The sequence below is a fragment of the Malus sylvestris genome, chromosome 10, assembly GCF_916048215.2.
Source record: "Malus sylvestris chromosome 10, drMalSylv7.2, whole genome shotgun sequence".
NCBI classification, from domain to species: Eukaryota; Viridiplantae; Streptophyta; class Magnoliopsida; order Rosales; family Rosaceae; genus Malus; species Malus sylvestris.
The window spans coordinates 13,541,674-13,561,549 of NC_062269.1; the positions used below are offsets into that span (position 1 = coordinate 13,541,674).

The 19,876-nt window shown below is 37.3% G+C and overlaps 2 long non-coding RNA genes across 3 annotated transcripts in view; one reads left to right on the plus strand and one right to left on the minus strand.

Moving 5' to 3' along the window:
- Nucleotides 1-8,790: 8,790 nt before the first annotated feature.
- On the plus strand, nucleotides 8,791-17,485 carry LOC126584674 (uncharacterized). 2 transcript variants are annotated; one of them, XR_007610064.1, is made up of 8 exons: nucleotides 8,791-9,129; nucleotides 9,214-9,547; nucleotides 10,079-10,137; nucleotides 11,071-15,411; nucleotides 15,496-15,655; nucleotides 15,761-15,829; nucleotides 16,361-16,419; nucleotides 17,353-17,485. It is a non-coding gene; the product is annotated as an uncharacterized LOC126584674 (long non-coding RNA). The 2 variants fall into 2 exon arrangements; XR_007610063.1 differs by having other exon boundaries at nucleotides 15,496-15,829.
- Nucleotides 17,478-19,876, minus strand: part of LOC126584677 (uncharacterized) — a 54,652-nt gene continuing 52,253 nt past the window's right edge. Inside the window, exon 6 of the long non-coding RNA XR_007610078.1 lies at nucleotides 17,478-17,541. This is a non-coding gene — a long non-coding RNA (uncharacterized LOC126584677). The remainder of the gene's footprint in view (nucleotides 17,542-19,876) is intronic.

Sequence of the window (19,876 nt, forward strand, 5' to 3'; positions counted from 1 at the left end):
ACAGTTGCACCGGCTCGCACATGACTATGCTACAAACATGAAGAGGAAGCTTGACCAGATGAAGGAAACTGATGGTCAGGTTTTACTTGATCATCAGAGATTTGTGGGTTTGTTCCAAAGGCATTTATTGCCTTCGTCTTCTGGGGCTGTACCGCGTAATGAAGCTCCAAATAATCAACCTCTGATGCCTCCTCCTTCTAGGGTTCTGTCCAGTACTGAGGTTCCGAATGATCCCCCTCCGGTGCCTTCTCTTTCTGGGGCTCTACCGACTGCTGAGACTTCTCCTAAGCAACCCTTGTGAAGGCTCCCTCTTGTTTGTTTATTTTGACTCATGTATATGTACACATTTGTAGCTTATCGGGGATATCAATAAATAAGTTTTCCTTCATTTCAACGTATTGTGTTAAATACACCAAAACCTTCTTCGCTAAGTTCTTTGAATTTTCTTTTGTTGAAGCTTGTATGTTGAAGCTTTCTGAGTGGAGCATGTAGGTTGGGGTAGTGTTCCCTTAATTTCCCGAGTGAGAAAAACTTCTCGATTGGAGACTTGGAAAATCCAAGTCACTGAGTGGGATCGGCTATATGAATCTTAGAACGCCATTGTGCTCGGTCCTGTGTCATGTCCTTCGTTAGATCCAAGTACTCTAAGTCTTTTCTTAGAGTCTCTTCCAAAGTTTTCCTAGGTCTTCCTCTACCCCTTCGGCCCTGAACCTCTGTCCCATAGTCGCATCTTCTAATCGGAGCGTCAGTAGGCCTTCGTTACACATGTCCAAACCACCGTAACCGATTTTCTCTCATCTTGCCTTCAATTTCGGCTACTCCTACTTTACCCCGGATATCCTCATTCTTAATCTTATCCTTTCTCGTGTGCCCACACATCCAACGAAGCATCCTCATCTCCGCTACACCCATTTTGTGTATGTGTTGATGCTTCACCGCCCAACATTCTGTGCCATACAGCATCGCTGGCCTTATTGCCGTCCTATAAAATTTTCCCTTGAGCTTCAGTGGCATACGGCGGTCACACAACACGCCGGATGCACTCTTCCACTTCATCCATCCAGCTTGTATTCTATGGTTGAGATCTCCATCTAATTCTCCGTTCTTTTGCAAGATAGATCCTAGGTAACGAAAACGGTCGCTCTTTGGTATTTCTTGATCTCCGATCCTCACCCCTAACTCGTTTTGGCCTCCATTTGCACTGAACTTGCACTCCATATATTCTGTCTTTGATCGGCTTAGGCGAAGACCTTTAGATTCCAACACTTCTCTCCAAAGGTTAAGCTTTGCATTTACCCCTTCCTGAGTTTCATCTATCAACACTATATCGTCTGCGAAAAGCATACACCAAGGAATATCATCTTGAATATGTCATGTTAACTCATCTATTACCAACGCAAAAAGGTAAGGACTTAAGGATGAGCCTTGATGTAATCCTACAGTTATGGGAAAGCTTTCGGTTTGTCCTTCATGAGTTCTTACGGCAGTCTTTGCTCCTTCATACATATCCTTTATAGCTTGGATATATGCTACTCGTACTCCTTTCTTCTCTAAAATCCTCCAAAGAATGTCTCTTGGGACCCTATCATACGCTTTTTCTAAATCTATAAAGACCATGTGTAAATCCTTTTTCCCATCTCTATATCTTTCCATCAATCTTCGTAAGAGATAGATTGCCTCCATGGTTGAGCGCCCTGGCATGAACCCGAATTGGTTGTCCGAAACCCGTGTCTCTTGCCTCAATCTATGCTCAATGACTCTCTCCCAGAGCTTCATTGTATGACTCATTAGCTTAATACCCCTATAGTTCATGCAATTTTGTACGTCACCCTTATTCTTGTAGATAGGCACCAAAGTGCTCGTTCGCCACTCATTTGGCATCTTCTTCGTTTTCAAAATCCTATTGAAAAGGTCAGTGAGCCATGTTATACCTGTCTCTCCCAAAACTTTCCACACTTCGATTGGTATATCGTCTGGGCCTACTGCTTTTCTATGCTTCATCTTCTTCAAAGCTACAACAACTTCTTCCTTCCGGATTCTACGATAAAAAGAGTAGTTTCTACACTCTTCTGAGTTACTCAACTCCCCTAAAGAAACACTCCTTTCATGTCCTTCATTGAAAAGATTATGAAAATAACCTTTCCATCTGTCTTTAACCGCGTTCTCTGTAGCAAGAACCTTTCCATCCTCTTCCTTGATGCACCTCACTTGGTTTAGGTCCTTTGTCTTCTTTTCCCTTGCTCTAGCTAATTTATAGATATCCAACTCTCCTTCTTTGGTATCTAGTCGCTTATACATATCGTCATAAGCCGCTAACTTAGCTTCTCTCACAGCTTTCTTCGCTTCTTGCTTCGCTTTTCTATACCTTTCACCATTTTCATCGGTCCTATCCTTGTATAAGGCTTTACAACATTCCTTCTTAGCCTTCACCTTTGTTTGTACCTCCTCATTCCACCACCAAGATTCCTTTTGGTGTGGGGCAAAACCTTTGGACTCTCCTAATACCTCTTTTGCTACTTTTCGAATACAACTAGCCATGGAATCCCACATTTGGCTAGCTTCCCTCTCTCTATCCCACACACACTGGGTGATTACTTTCTCTTTGAAAATGACTTGTTTTTCTTCTTTTAGATTCCACCATCTAGTCCTTGGGCACTTCCAAGTCTTGTTCTTTTGTCTCACTCTTTTGATATGTACATCCATCACCAACAAGCGATGTTGATTAGCCACGCTCTCTCCTGGTATAACTTTGCAATCCTTACAATGGCATATCTTGGATTTTGATCAGTTTCCAATTGGGTTCGGAATCTGGTGCAGGTACAACTATGATATCGTCAATGACGTGCCTCTAGAGGGTTGGTACCAGTGGGTTCGTTTGAAGTCATAAGCAATTCAATTAGCTCTAGAGAGAGAGCAGATGAGAGAGAAGAGAATGGGAAATTACGATAAATTGACACTATGCAGAACAAAAGTAGCAATGCAGCTTGTAATTTTATGCATGGAGATGGAGGTGGGAGTGGTGGAGGAGAGTTTGCTTACGACAGTTCATTTTTTCAGGAGTCAAAAAGACTCACAGAGGAAGGTTTGGAATTTGATCTGGGTTTTTAATGTTCGGGCTTCTCTTTTCTTTTTATGTGACTACAAAAACAAATGGAAGCTTCTAATTCTCTGCAAATCCTCCCAACTTTTTTAATTATTTAAGTTCTAATATTATTATATAGTCTTGCAACAATTTTCCAGATTTGGATTCCCCCATTAACCACATTTGGTAATTACTTATTTTTTTGTTTTTAGCTTTGGAACTGTTTTGGGATTTTGTGGGTGTGTGAATCTCTCTCAAAAATTTTCTTTTTTTTTTTAGGAAAACTAATGAAAATGGCTTAAACTTTGAGTTTTAACGAAAATGACAAAATAAAGAGTAAAGTGAATAGTACCAAGATTGAGTTTTAATTGAAACGTCAAAAAGACATTTCAATTACTCCACTTGCCGGCTTATGCGAAAGTGGATTAACGAATTCGTTGTTGGAAATTCATAAGGCTAGAATTGTTCAAGATTTTGAATATTTTAAGATATAAATTATTTGGGCAAATTACAAACAGAAAGATTCAACTAAATGTTTTATATAATTTTAGGTTTTGGCTTCTCTATTAGATTACTAGAGATAAAACAAAGTGAAAAGGATGAGCTACCTCTACTAGGAGTACTAGAGCGGATTGCAGTCTACCAACTCATACTACCAAATTTTAAGAGAAGTTTTAACGAAACACTCCTGGTACTGTTCATTTTTAACGAAAATGACATTTTTAATCTAAAAAGTCACTTCTAGTACTATTTATTTACCCTCTACCATAATAGCGAAAATGAGTTATTACACCACGGCATGAGTTAGAATATAACCATATATAATGTAGTACTTTTCCATGAAGCACTTGAATTCTAAATAAACATTTTGTTAAGCTTCTAACAACAATTTTGCTACCAAGTGTGATTATGAGCAGACTTATACATTACTTTCTGCATAAGCAATCCACCAATTCCAAACGGGTTCTTAAAAATGAAAATATTGAGAAGGGATGTGTTATTCGCACATCTATTTTTATTTCTTACATGTCTTTTTGATTAGCGGTCGTCTGATCAAATGAATTAAAGAATATCAAATAACAAGAATTAACAAAGGATGTATGAGAAGTAAAAAAGAGTGTATAAATAGCACACCCTATTGAGAATCATTTTTGCCATTTCAAAACACTTTTTTTTATCTTTTTATTGATGAACAAAAGCACAAAAGATGTGTTTTTATTATTACAACAATAATTTTACACAAATGGGAGGGTGAGTTTGTTTAAGCTATACAATGAGAATCTAATTTAGTATCGAATTCATCATCTACGAAATTCAAACCTAATACATTTCACTTATAAGTAAAACGAAAACCAAATAAGTGAACAAAAAATACGTTTTAAAAGAAATACCACCAGACTTCCAGCTGCTTCTGAAAAGGTGGACTCAGTCACTCACTCATTTCACACTGGAGAGGGAGGAGGAGAGAGCGAAAGGGTGGCAGAGGGTATTGTCGGACACAGATGCGATGCAAAGCAAAGCAAAGCCAGACGAACAGGTACATGCATTTCGACATGATTACACACGTGTCAAAAAGCCAATAATCAATCAATCCACTCTCTATCCATGTGGGGTTTGCTTGCTTCCGCCCATTCTTCTTCCTTCTTCTAGCTTCTCCTTTGCCTTTTCCTATTAAGTAGGTCAGGCAAACGGGTCGTGTCTGTCGTGTTCTATCGTTTTCGTGTAACACCTATTATCTTAACATGTCGTGTCGTGTCACACCCGTTATCTGAACAGGTGCTTAACAAATAATTTTTCGTTTGGGTCAGGTAAAGTGACCCGACCCATTATGAACCATTATGACCCCGTTAAGAAAAATAATTTTTTTTCTTAAATTTGCACATACCACACATTGCCACATAAATATTATTTCAAAACATTAAAACAAATTTTTCGTTTAAGTACTACATCTACACTCGAAAATAAGAGCATAATAAACAAACATCCATACACTACTAGTCTATTACAAAATATTAAATGTGCAAGGATATGCAAAATAAAAGAGTTTTTGTTTTCAAGGTTGTGAAGTCTTTCTCAAAAGTTTAAACTTTGCCAATGGAACTCAAAGCTTGCATTACTCTTTTTACAAAATCCTCAATTTTCATCAATCATCATGACATAAGATTTTGTGATATCCACTAGTGTAAATATTTTAAATTGAAGATCAAATTCATTTATTGTATTCATATAAGGTCAAGGAGTGTAGCTGTAAAAAATCATCAAAATAGGAGTTAAAATAACTGTTAAATCATGATTTTTAGTTGATAACCATCGAAGATTTTTGCCCCGTTACTTGATCTTTGAATGTTTGTTTTTTGCGATTTTTGGCGTATGCGATCTTGAAGTATATACAAACAAGTTTGACGATTGGATCGTTGAAATTAGTTTTGTAGAATGTGTATCACATCAAAATGATAGATTCACTAACACTTAGAGTTTATTTATATTTTCATTAAGTATAACATAAGATTTTGTGGTATCCACTAGTGTAATATTTTAAGTTGAAGATCGAATTCATTCATTGTATTCATATAGGGTCAATTAGTGTAGCTGTAAAAAATCATCAAAATCGGAGTTAAAATAACCGTTAAATCGTGATTTTTAGTTGATAACCGTCGAAAAGTTTTATCTCATTACTTAATCTCTGAATGTGAGTTTTTTGCAATTTTTGGCGTATGAGATCTCAACGTTTATACAATCATGTTTGACGGTTGGATCATTGAAACTAGTTTTGTAGAATGTGTATCCCATCAAAACAATAGATTCACTAATACTTAAGAGTTTATTCATACTTACATTAAGTATAACATAAGATTTTGTGGTATCCACTAGTGTGAATATTTTAAATTGAAGATCAAGTTCATTCATTGTATTCATATAGGGTTAGGGAGTGTAGCTGTAAAAAATCATCAAAATTGGAGTAAAAATAACCGTTAAATCGTGATTTTTCGTTGATAACCGTCGAAAAGTTTTGTCCCATTACGTGATCTCTGAATGTTTGTTTTCTGTAATTTTTGGCGTATGCGATCTCGAAGTATATACAAACATGTTTGACAGTTGGATCATTGAAACTAGTTTCGTAGAATGTGTATCCCATCAAAACAATAGATTCACTAACACTTAAGAGTTTATTCATACTTTCATCAAGTATAACATAAGATTTTGTCGTATCCACTAGTGTAAATATTTTAAATTGAAGATCGAGTTCATTCATTGTATTCGTATAGGGTCAAGGAGTGTAGCTGTAAAAAATCATCAAAATCGGAGTTAAAATAACCGTTATATCATGATTTTTCGTTGATAACCATCGAAAAGTTTTGTTCGGTTACTTGATCTCTGAATGTTTATTTTTTGCAATTTTTAGCGTATGCGATCTTGAAGCATACACAAACAAGTTTGGTAGTTAGATCGTTGAAATTAGTTTCGTAGAATGCGTATCCCATCAAAACGATAGACTAACTAACACTTAGAGTTTATTTATACTTTCATTAAATATAACATAAGATTTTGTGGTATCCACATCCACTAGTGTCAATATTTTAAATTAAGGATCGAATTTATTCATTGTATTCATATAGGGTCAAGGAGTGTAGCTGTAAAAAATCATCAAAATCGGAGTTAAAATAAATGTTAAATCGTGATTTTTAGTTGATAACCGTCGAAAAGCTTTATCCCGTTACTTGATCTCTGAATGTTTGTTTTTTGCAATTTTTGGTGTATGCGATCTCAAAGTATATACAATCATGTTTGACGGTTGGATCGTTGAAACTAGTTTCGTAGAATGTGTATCTCATCAAAACAATAGATTCACTAACACTTAAGAGTTTATTCATACTTTCATTAAGTATAACATAAGATTTTGTGGTATCCACTAGTGTGAATATTTTAAATTGAAGATCGAGTTCATTCATTGTATTCATATAGGGTCAAGGATTGTAGTTGTAAAAAATCATCAAAATCGGAGTTAAAATAACCGTTAAATCATGATTTTTCGTTGATAACTGTCGAAAAGTTTTGTTCCGTTACTTGATCTCTGAATGTTTGTTTTTTGCTTTTTTTTACTAATGCGATCTCAAAGCATATACAATAAGGTTGACGGTTAGATTGTTGAAATTAGTTTCGTAGAATTTGTATCACATTAAGTTCAATGGTATATATATATTTATTAAGTATATTTAAATTTATTTATTTTGTACATATAACACTTAAGAAATTGAATGATATTTATATTTAAGCCGATCCAATGGTCACCAATTTTTAATATTTAATTTAATATATATATATATAATTATTATAGTTATTAGGGGTATAAAATTGTTAAATTAATATATATATATATATATAATTATTATAGTATTTTTTTAGGGTTATAAAATTAATATTTTGCTTATCGTGTATCGTGTTACCCACGTGAATACCCGAACCAACCCGTTATCTTAATAGGTGTTTATCGGGTTACCCGATAGGACCCGATTCGTTATCGTGTCGACCCGAACACTTGTTAATTTCGTGTCGTGTCGTGTCGGGTTATCGAGTCATGTCAGGAATTGCCAGGCCTACTATTAAGTACCAAAAATAGATTAAACAAAAAGCAAGATTGAAATAAACAACTCTACAAACCCTTTAAAGGAAGGGGTCTCTATTTCTTGAAAGAAAATGGAGATTAGTTGTGAGACCCATTTCATATCGAACTTCAATAAACCAAAACGTGTATTTTTGTAAATCTTGATTCATAGATCATTCTTGCAAAAATTTGATTCAATTCAAAACCATTTACCTATTTAATTATCAAGATAAAATTTCAATGTTTATGTTTGGACACAAAATGTTATTTTGGGCCGAGCTCAAAAATATCCTTGACCCAAAGGTGTTTGTTTAGAATCTTGTCATGGGCCGGCCCTGTCAAGGTTGGCCAAATCCTACTACAAAGAGGATTATTTCGGATAAAGGTGAAGTAGTCGAGACCTAGTATGATAAGGAGTCCTAGGGATGCTAGGACTCAGGAAATGAATTTGGCTTGTTTAAAAGGTGGGTTCAAATTCCCAATTGAATTAGGATTGGCCGAGTCCTAGTTAGATTAGGTTAAGGAGTCCTAATCCGAGTGTGGTTTTAGCTCAGCCATGAGAGAGTTTGTTGCTATAAATAGATAAGGGAGTGCATCATTCAAAGCCTCTCCAATCCAACACGCAAGCTGCTCTGCGCAAACTCTCGCTCTACACAAAACCTCTCAACAACCTTGAGATTTTTATTTTCTTTTTCTCGACGACACATCTTCAATTTGAATAAACAGCACTGTGAAGGCAACCGGTGGCATCTTCAGTTTGGATAAACAACACTGTTGTCGTAGAATCAGCCTACCACGGAGCACCTTCAGTTTGGATAAACAGCATTGCGTCAAGACCGACTGGTTATCTATCCAAGTCTCGATCAAGAAGGATTTTCGAGTCCTTATTGGTAGAGTTCAACTCACTAGCCTTCTCGGTGAAGTAAGGTGTTACAAACTACTAGGCTCGGCATATTGAATGCCGAGTTGTTTTATGGTTGGATATTACAAGTAAGTTGTAGAGTTCGGCATTCTGACGGTCGAACCACATTCACCATTAAGACATACATCTCTTTTGAGTACTTGTGTCTGTATAGTTTGGTGCCAGTTCGGCGTGCTTATTGTCACAGCCCGTCCCGGAATTTTTAATTCCGAGGACGTGAAATTACAAAAACGCCCTTAAACGGGATTAAGGTGCGTAATTTTGGTGTTTGTTTTACCTAAAATTTCTAAGCTATTGTTGTGTTGGACTTTAGGTAGGGTCCTATACCCTAATTTCCTCCCCATTTTCCGTAACCTTTCCTTCTCTCTCTTCTTCTTCCATTTCAGATTTTCACTCTCTCTCTCTCTTACTCTCTAACATACGGACTCACACACAAACCACAATCAAATCTCCACGAACGTCCAAGCTAAGACCACCATTGCAACCCTGAGGACTTCACGATCACGTAGGTACCATTTTCAGGTAAGTTTCATTTCGAAAAACCCTAGTTTCTAAAGTTTCCGTGAATGTGTACTGTTCATGAGCTTTGAATTGGTTGTGTTTTAGGCCAAACCAAGCTCATAGTGAGCTTTAGGAAGTCCCAAGGATGCTCGGAGTGCTTCGTTGGAAGTTTTTGGACGTAAGAACACGGAGATCGACAAGTTCAAAGTTTAGCCGGAGCTTTCGAGGCATTTTCCGGCGAATATCCGGCAAGTTAGGAGTCTAGGTAGGTATCAATCTCTTCGTCTCGTCAAGTACTACAACTTTCCTTTTTGTTTCACTCAATTTCGTTGAGTATTGAAGACGTTATATTCATTTGAAAAATACCCAGTTTCCGGCGACCTCCGAGGCTTTCGAGGCCGTTTCCGGCCAAACCACGGCGAACTAGGTGTTTTGCAAGGTACCATTCTCTTTGTCTCTTCAAGGGCTACAACTTTCGTTTTTGAATCACTTGATTTCGTTGAGAAATGACAAAGTTATGGCAATTTGAAAAACTGCCCAGAAAACGGCCGCCGGAAAAACCAGTCCGGCGACCCAAGGAAGAAGAAGGTGCTACAGTAAAAATAAAAAATAAAAATAAAATTATTTTAAAAATATGTCGACGTTCGTGACGTCGAGTAGTTCACTGTGGTATATTCATATACCTAAATTGAACACCGTATGAGAAAGTTATTGAGGATTGTTGGTTAGGTGTTCAAATAACGTTTTATAATTTTCACATTTAGGTGAAAATGTGAATTGACGATCCGACCGTTGGATCGTCACCAAACTTTGATACGTTGCATTACGTAATATTTGAGGATTATTGGAACTTACAGATTGGGAATCCGATTTGTGGATCTTCCGGATCAATCTACGTAGTGACGTATTTTATATAAGTTATATATTCTATCGATATGAATTCTGAGGTTGGAATTGATTATTGTTTTAGGCGCCGATTGTCATGACGCCTTGGCGTATTGTGCTAGGGAGTTGTAGGGCGAACTCCAGGTGAGTGGGCAGTTTTGTTTTCCATATATATATATACTTGACGTTTCCCAGAAATTGAATTGAAATGAAAATATGTTTAAAATGAAATGCATATGAGTTATGTGGAAAAACGGGAAGTGAAATACCATGCATAGAATTGATATGAAAAGTATATAGAAATGTGAGTTGAAATGCCATGCATGAATTAATATATGATGCATATGTATGAATTGGTGCGGTGGACGCACAGGTAAGAATTGATTTATGATGCATATGTATGAAATGGTGCGGTGGACGCACAGGTGAGTATTTAATTACTGTTATGATGATGATGATATATATTGAGCTCAAATCCTGCACCATGGTTTAGTGCTTATAGTATTCACCGCATCGCACGCTCGCCTTGGATCCAAGTAGATGCTAGTCGTACAGTCCACGCGGAGTGGGTACGACAGGCCAGTCGCGAGAGTGTTAGTGAGATTCCGACTGGTGGGTGACCTTAGATTATGTGCACAGATGATTTATGAGAAGCACTAGAGCGTAACTTGTGTGCAGAAGGCCGGACAGGTCACAGAGGTGACTCCGGTAGAGTGATAGTGATAGATTTTGAGCTCTAGGTTCAACCGTACAGGGCTATTAGAGGGCCTACGGTTGATTACTTTCTTGCACCTGATATGATTATGTTTATGCATTCATACCTTATTATTGTTGAGATGATGTGGCATGGCATAATTAATATGAGAAATGTTGAGATGATGTGGCATGGCATAATTGTTATGAAAATGTTGAGTTAACGACTTGAAGTCTTGAGAATATATATGTATATTTATATTTTACATTTCTGGGAAAGTATACAGGTTTTACGGAGAGGGGTTACAACGTTTTGAGAAATGTTTGGATTTGGAAAAGAATTGTTTTACTGACCCACTCAATTTTGGTTTTGCGCCCCTCCAGGTTCAGGAATCACAAAGGTGTGGTGACTACGAGGAATACAGCGGGGTTCTGACAGATTGGACAAAATTAGGACTCACATTCGGGTGTATCAACTTATAAATTGTATAATTAAAGCTTCCGTACTGTGCAAATGGTTACGTCACTCTCACGTGACGGCCAGCATGCCCTCCTTCGGGACGGGGTGTGTCAGTTGGTATCAGAGCATGGTTGCAATCTTGGACATTTTGAGAAGTTCTAGTGAATTCTGTCAGAACTACACCGCCTCGTAGCAAACCACGTAGTTAGAGGAACTTAGTCTCCCTAATTTAGCGGTTTTGGGGGAAACTATTACTATGGTGATTCAGTCTATTGTCTAAAGGGACATTTTAAGACGGGTTATGAGTTGAATTTGAATCACCTTATGGAATGATCAACCTGAGGGAACGAAGTGACGGATTAACCAATTGGAAAAGATGTTTCGGAATATGCAAGTTAAAGGAAATTTCCTTTTGACAGGTGGGTCGAGACGACTACCTGGTTTTGGGTATGAAATTGTATCCTGGTGGAAACAGGAATGTTAATTGTTGTCACCAGAGAAATCAGCCGATTTAAAATTTTTTTAAGGAAAAGTTTATCCCTCCGGCATTTATCGATGGTAGTAAGCAAGAGTTTGCAAATGTGAATCAAGGAAGTTGACGATAAAGTTAATGATTCGTCATATCAAGGATATAGAAAGATTCAGAGCTTCGAAAGAAGTGAAGCTAGAGTTAATTCTTCCAGCTGAGGTTTTAATGTCGCTGGTCAGAGTAAAAGTGATGGATATACTGGTAATCCCAGATATTTGAGACAAGGTGTCTCGAGTAAAGGAAATGTACCTTGTGCAGCAGGTACAAAATTAACACTTTGGGAAATGTGAAATTAATGAATGTGTTTATGTGAACAGAGGGGACACAGAATTGTGAATCGTCCCTAGAATCAGTTGTACTCAATAATTTTCCATGATATCATAGTGTCGATTCAGCAGAGTTATGGACTTAGTAGTTTGGTCGGATTGACCGTGAGTACAGAGAGATTTGATGAGTTATATGTTCAGCTGTACAGACCATGAGAAGTGGATTCGATTGACACATGAGAAATTAGTGAGTTATAGGCTCGGCCGTACCGACCACGCGGAGTGGATCCGGCCGACGTATTATTGAGATAAGAGTTGAATCAGCCGTATTGGTCATTCTAGTTGACTTCGGCTGATATATTTCTTATTATGTATGTTATTACCTTGAGAGTAGTAAATAAATGTAGTTGAGATGAGTGTATGTATTTTGCATTGAGTGACAAAATAGTAATGTTATATCTTTGAGAGTGGTTGCCTACTTATCGAGACAACGATGATTTATCAGTATTGCGGGCTGCAGACCGTAATATTAATAACTCATTCGTGGATTCGTTAAGCAAGCAACCCGGTAGATTATTTTATGTTAGTATTGTACTTATTTGGAATGCTTAATAATAATAGAATATATATTGTATCAGTTAATTTTGTTCCATTAGATTGGTTGGTTATAATTGTGACAAGACGAAATGTTATGGGAAACCAGTACTTTCCGTCGATCTGGATGAACAGAGATTACTTTTGTAAGTATGCAAAATGGATTGAGTCAGGCTGTTATTTATGCTGTGAGAGCAAAGAGATTGTTTTCGAAAGGCTGTCAAAAATACTTAGCTCATGTGGTGCTAAATGATGTTGTTTGGAGTAGTGTGAATAATGTCGAAAGAGTTAGACTTTTCTTGATGTCTTCCCTGAAAGTATACCTGGATTGTCTTCAGGCAGAGATATGAGGTTCATTATTGATTTGTTGCCAGGTATAAATTTATATTGGAGATTGGTTCATGATGAGTTAAGGGAATTGGAAATTTAGTTGAAAGAATTGGTTGATAAAAGTTTTATTCAACCTAGTATAACACTTTTGAGGAGCCCCAGTTTGTTGGTGAGAAAGAAAATGGACTTAGAGATTGTTCATTGATTATAGACAATGGAGTCGGGTAACGATTAAGAACCGTTATCCATGGTAATGTACTGATGTTTATTTAACCAGCTTAGAAGTAATTGCGAAGATTCAAAGATTGAATTGAGATCTGGTTACTACCAATTGAATATTATAAGTGACGTTGATCATAAGATGGTTTTCTGGACTTGTTATGGTCCTTATGAAGTTTGGTGATGCTATGTGGATACTCATGCTGTTTTATGAGTTGATGGATGAAGTATTCCAATAATGCCTTGATAGATTGATATCATTTTCATTGAAGATATTCTGGCATATTCTGAGCCAGAGCAGAGCATGTAAACGTATTAAGTCGGTGGAACAAAGATTGGAAGAACGTTGGTTGTATGCTAAGTAGCAAATGCTAAAGTTAGGTGAATCAGGTGGCATTCTGAGATTGGTTATATACTCTTAAGGTATTCAAGTGAATCCTTAAAAGATAGCAGAAATTGAGGAATTGGAACAACCACGAACTGTAATTGAGATTCGGAATTTCTTAGCTTACCAGGCTATCTTGGATGGTTGTGAAAGATTTTTCAGTCATTGCTTTGTCATTGACGAGACTGTTGAGAAAAGAGGTTATGTATGAGTGGGAAGGAAATTGTGAGCAAAGGATTCAACAACTGAAGTATTTCCTCACTCATGCACGTATTTTGGTATTCCCAGAGAATAGTGGTAATCATAAATTTTTAGTGATGTTTCTTGAATGGTATTGGATGCATGTTGATGCAAATGTTAGGGTGATTGCATACGTTTCACGATAAATGGAATCTCATAAGATGAATTACCCTACGGGTGACTTGGAAGTCATGATTACCATTCTTGCTGTGAAGTTATGAAGGCATTATATTTGGTAAGAATGCAAGATTTTTACGAATCCAAAAAGTCTTCAATATCCATTACTTGGAAGGATTTTGATATGAGGCAGCGAAAGTGAATTGTATTGCTTAATGAACATGATTGTACGATCAGGGTGATCGTAAAGTTTGTTCTAGCTCAAGCACTTGGTGAGAAGACTACAGTAAGATTAATGTCTGGCACGTTTGGCAAGAGTATCATCTTGTGGATTGAAAACCAACGGAAGAAAAATTAAGAATGGAAGATCGAGAAGAAGTTATACTTGTTAAGTAACAAGTTAGTACATTTACTCCAGTGTTGAGTAACAACCTTTCCCAGACAGTGCAACATTACTTATTTGTTTTATGGAAAAGAGAATTGGTTTACGGAACTGCTGAGTTTCTTAAGTATGTTGGTTGTGCAGTTTCCGAAGTAACGCCATAAGGATCATGAAATGTGTCATGTGAGTCGGTTTTTGATGACTTGTGAATGGAATGTTTCTGGGTAGAGAAAGATTCGATCAAGAAAGAGTTTTAGTAGACCCTGAGACTATGGATGAGTCTCCTCAAAGTATTCAGGTGATTAAGTTTAACCTGAAGGTAGCCAGGAATGGCAAAAGAGACTAACAGATGGATATGCCACTAATCGAGTGTGTAAGGTAAATGGTTTGATATTTTTGGAAATTTCACCACGAACAGAAATGGCGAGAATTGGAAAGGAGACAAGATAAGATTTAGACACATCAGACCATTTTTTTTTATCACTAAAGGAATCAATAAAGTTGCATACAAGTGGTGATGTCTTCAGAGTTGGCTAAGGTGTATAACGTATTTTATATTTCGATGCACCGTCCCTATTTTACGGATTCGTCGCATAAGATTCTGGTTCAACCTTTGGAGATTAATCCGGATTCGACTTGACGAGGAACCAGTGACTATACTGGATTGGAAAGATAAGACTCTGAGGAATAAGACCGTGAGCTTGGTAAAAGTATTGTGGAGGAACCATTCAGCAGAAGAAGCTACTTGGGAGACAAAAGAACGGATGAGAGATATGTATCCGAGGCTATTTTTTTTTTAGTATTGAGAGTTTGGTTGGTGGCTGGAATTTCGGGGACGAAATTCTATAAGGAGGGGAGATTGTCACAGCCCGTCCCGGAATTTTTAATTCCCAGGACGTGAAATTACAAAAACGCCCTTGAACGGGATTAAGGTGCGTAATTTTGGTGTTTGTTTTACCTAAAATTTCTAAGCTATTGTTGTGTTGGACTTTAGGTAGGGTCCTATACCCTAATTTCCTCCCCATTTTCCGTAACCTTTCCTTCTCTCTCTTCTTCTTCCATTTCAGATTTTCACTCTCTCTCTCTCTTACTCTCTAACATACGGACTCACACACAAACCACAATCAAATCTCCACGAACGTCCAAGTTAAGACCACCATTGCAACCATGAGGACTTCACGATCACGTAGGTACCATTTTCAGGTAAGTTTCATTTTGAAAAACCCTAGTTTCTAAAGTTTCCGTGAATGTGTACTGTTCATGAGCTTTGAATTGGTTGTGTTTTAGGCCAAACCAAGCTCATAGTGAGCTTTAGGAAGTCCCAAGGATGCTCGGAGTGCTTCGTTGGAAGTTTTTGGACGTAAGAACACGGAGATCGACAAGTTCAAAGTTTAGCCGGAGCTTTCGAGGCATTTTCCGGCGAATATCCGGCAAGTTAGGAGTCGAGGTAGGTATCAATCTCTTCGTCTCGTCAAGTACTACAACTTTCCTTTTTGTTTCACTCAATTTCGTTGAGTATTGAAGAAGTTATACTCATTTGAAAAATACCCAGTTTCCGGCGACTTCCGAGGCTTTCGAGGCAGTTTCCGGCCAAACCACGGCGAACTAGGTGTTTTGCAAGGTACCATTCTCTTTGTCTCTTCAAGGGCTACAACTTTCGTTTTTGAATCACTTGATTTCGTTGAGAAATGACAAAGTTATGGCAATTTGAAAAACTGCCCAGAAAACGGCCGCCGGAAAAACCAGTCCGGCGACCCAAGGAAGAAGAAGGTGCTACAGTAAAAATAAAAAATAAAAATAAAATTATTTTAAAAATATGTCGACGTTCGTGACGTCGAGTAGTTCACTGTGGTATATTCATATACCTAAATTGAACACCGTATGAGAAAGTTATTGAGGATTGTTGGTTAGGTGTTCAAATAACGTTTTATAATTTTCACATTTAGGTGAAAATGTGAATTGACGATCCGACCGTTGGATCGTCACCAAACTTTGATACGTTGCATTACGTAATATTTGAGGATTATTGGAACTTACAGATTGGGAATCCGATTTGTGGATCTTCCGGATCAATCTACGTAGTGACGTATTTTATATAAGTTATATATTCTATCGATATGAATTCTGAGGTTGGAATTGATTATTGTTTTAGGCGCCGATTGTCATGACGCCTTGGCGTATTGTGCTAGGGAGTTGTAGGGCGAACTCCAGGTGAGTGGGCAGTTTTGTTTTCCATATATATATATACTTGACGTTTCCCAGAAATTGAATTGAAATGAAAATATGTTTAAAATGAAATGCATATGAGTTATGTGGAAAAACGGGAAGTGAAATACCATGCATAGAATTGATATGAAAAGTATATAGAAATGTGAGTTGAAATGCCATGCATGAATTAATATATGATGCATATGTATGAATTGGTGCGGTGGACGCACAGGTAAGAATTGATGTATGATGCATATGTATGAAATGGTGCGGTGGACGCACATGTGAGTATTTAATTACTGTTATGATGATGATGATATATATTGAGCTTAAATCCTGCACCATGGTTTAGTGCTTATAGTATTCACCGCATCGCACGCTCGCCTTGGATCCAAGTAGATGCTAGTCGTACAGTCCACGCGGAGTGGGTACGACAGGCCAGTCGCGAGAGTGTTAGTGAGATTCCGACTGGTGGGTGACCTTAGATTATGTGCACAGATGATTTATGAGAAGCACTAGAGCGTAACTTGTGTGCAGAAGGCCGGACAGGTCACAGAGGTGACTCCGGTAGAGTGATAGTGATAGATTTTGAGCTCTAGGTTCAACCGTACAGGGCTATTAGAGGGCCTACGGTTGATTACTTTCTTGCACCTGATATGATTATGTTTATGCATTCATACCTTATTATTGTTGAGATGATGTGGCATGGCATAATTAATATGAGAAATGTTGAGATGATGTGGCATGGCATAATTGTTATGAAAATGTTGAGTTAACGACTTGAAGTCTTGAGAATATATATGTATATTTATATTTTACATTTCTGGGAAAGTATACAGGTTTTACGGAGAGGGGTTACAACGTTTTGAGAAATGTTTGGATTTGGAAAAGAATTGTTTTACTGACCCACTCAATTTTGGTTTTGCGCCCCTCCAGGTTCAGGAATCACAAAGGTGTGGTGACTACGAGGAATACAGCGGGGTTCTGACAGATTGGACAAAATTAGGACTCACATTCGGGTGTATCAACTTATAAATTGTATAATTAAAGCTTCCGTACTGTGCAAATGGTTACGTCACTCTCACGTGACGGCCAGCATGCCCTCCTTCGGGACGGGGTGTGTCACTTATACTCTTGTGAATATAATCACCGTGACCAAACCTGGCGCCGACAATCCGTGAACTTAGCAAGACTAGCAGCCATGTCTTCATGCTCTATAACCCGAAGGCCGAGACGTGTTCCTTCCTCCGCCACATTCGCAAAATCGAGAAGTCAGAAGCGCGCTCAACACAACACAACACATTTTATTCCCCGGCCGAGCTCGGCCAATGAGTTGGCACGCCCTACACATAACCAAATGACGTAGTTAGCTTATTAATTACTCGGCCTGCGCGCCACGTAGGCTTGGTAGTTTTTAGGATCAACAATTTCTTAGAGAACAAAGTATTCGTCAATTTCTATGAACTCAATTAAATGCCTCAAATATTTCCAATTTGGCTAATATTTTGTAAGGATGATCTATGAGGTATAACTTAAAAAATAGACGATTCGAATCGTTAAAGTTCGATGCGATTGGGACCCAACCATTAATTCCCATTTTTATTAAAAAAAATAGGGATCCCTTCTCTTAAGGCTTCCAACAACCCTACATAAGGAGATTATATTCACACACCTCAAATTACTTCCCCTACACCCTTTTAATTTTTTAATATTTTTCTATCAAGTGTTAGTGGTGTGTGGAAAATATTAAAAAATTAAAAAGGTGTAGAAAAAGTAATTTGGGGTGTGTGAATATAATCTCACCCTTATATATATATATATAATCTAATTTTAAGTCCCTAAATCGGATTTTATGATAAGTAAAGTTGATATGTTACATTACTTATCATATTATATATGTAGAGGTACAAAGAATGTGAATCGAATTATTTTAAAACTAAAGTTTTTTTTTTATACAAGCGATAATCTTTTTTAAACCAATTTCAAAATTCTACAAAGATTCAAACTTGAGTGCACAATGAAAGCACATATTTTTTTTATAAAATACGATTGCCCCCACTTCTACAACTTAACAATTACACGATGGATGGCACTTGTATCTAAATCTTCGGAACCACGTCAATGGATGTCATCATGTCACTTACATAGATAACTCCACAATTTATTAGAAAATTTGGTTTTAAAGTATGATCAGTGTGATCAATAGTACTATGATTTAATGATATTTCTTCTTATTTGTAAATGAGAAATCTCATGTTTCACTCATTTGGATGTCAAATTGATACCTAATTATTACAGATGGTCGAATGTGTGACTTAAGCCCAAACCCCTCATCCCTAAGTGTAAAATATCATTGCATAAAAAATGATGAGTGCTTCAGTGTAAGCACCAATTGGTCGGGCTTGTAAGGTCGTCCAATAAAAAGTTGTTACACAAGTGAGGGTTCATTAACCAAAAAATAAATAATTTTGTGTGTGCTTGTAAGAGAGAGTGGGGCTTTATCCTTACATTCCCCTTCAAAATATATTATTTTAATATTATAAAAGAAAATTGTTATTAGCATTATAAAAAAAAAAAAGTCAGCTTATTATCGTGAAAAGAATTTTGTGGCTAATGATTTGGCTTGTTTGGGTTTGTCATATAGTTTGGTTCAAGCATTTTGTGAACAAGCTCCTCCTTGTCATCGGTTGCTAGTTGTAGATATAGCTGAGATCTCGTGGCCTCATGATATTCTATTATAATCTTCTTCTTTTTTTCGGGCCTATTGACACACCCCGACCTAAATCGAGGTATGATGGCCGTCATGTGAGGGTGACGTAGCCATGTGCAACGTACGGAAGTGAAGGTGATAAGATAATGTGGGTAAGTAAAAACCAAACTAGCTACTCTACACTAGGTAAGTATACAAATATGAGTGGAAGTATTAGAGTGTAGATATACATAATCAGAGCGTAGGTACCAAAGTGCAATCCAGTGGCTAAATACTAATTATATAGGATATGAAAGAAAACTCTACATTGATGGATGTCTGTCAGAACCGCCGTAGAGTCCTCGTGAGCCACCAACACGAACTTCAAACTAGAACTTGGAGGGGCGCAAAAATAGAAAATGTGAGTGGGCAAAAATAAAACCTTTCAAAACCATTTCACTGTCAAAATATATAACCCATCACCATAAAACCCGTATAATTTTCCCAAAAAATAATAATACATACGTATATAGAAATCTTGCTCGAGAGTAGTGAAAACCAAGTATATGCCATGTCAAGTATCTCAGCAATGAAATAAGTAAGCCAGGTGAAATAAATCAATATAAAGTGATATGTTAGCCGGAGTCACCTAGCGTGACCTGTACGGCTGAATCTATAGCTCATCTACCAAATCTTGCACACAAGTCGAAACCACCTAATGTGGTATGTACGACAGGCTAGGTGCAAATAAATACACTCAAGTGCTATGAT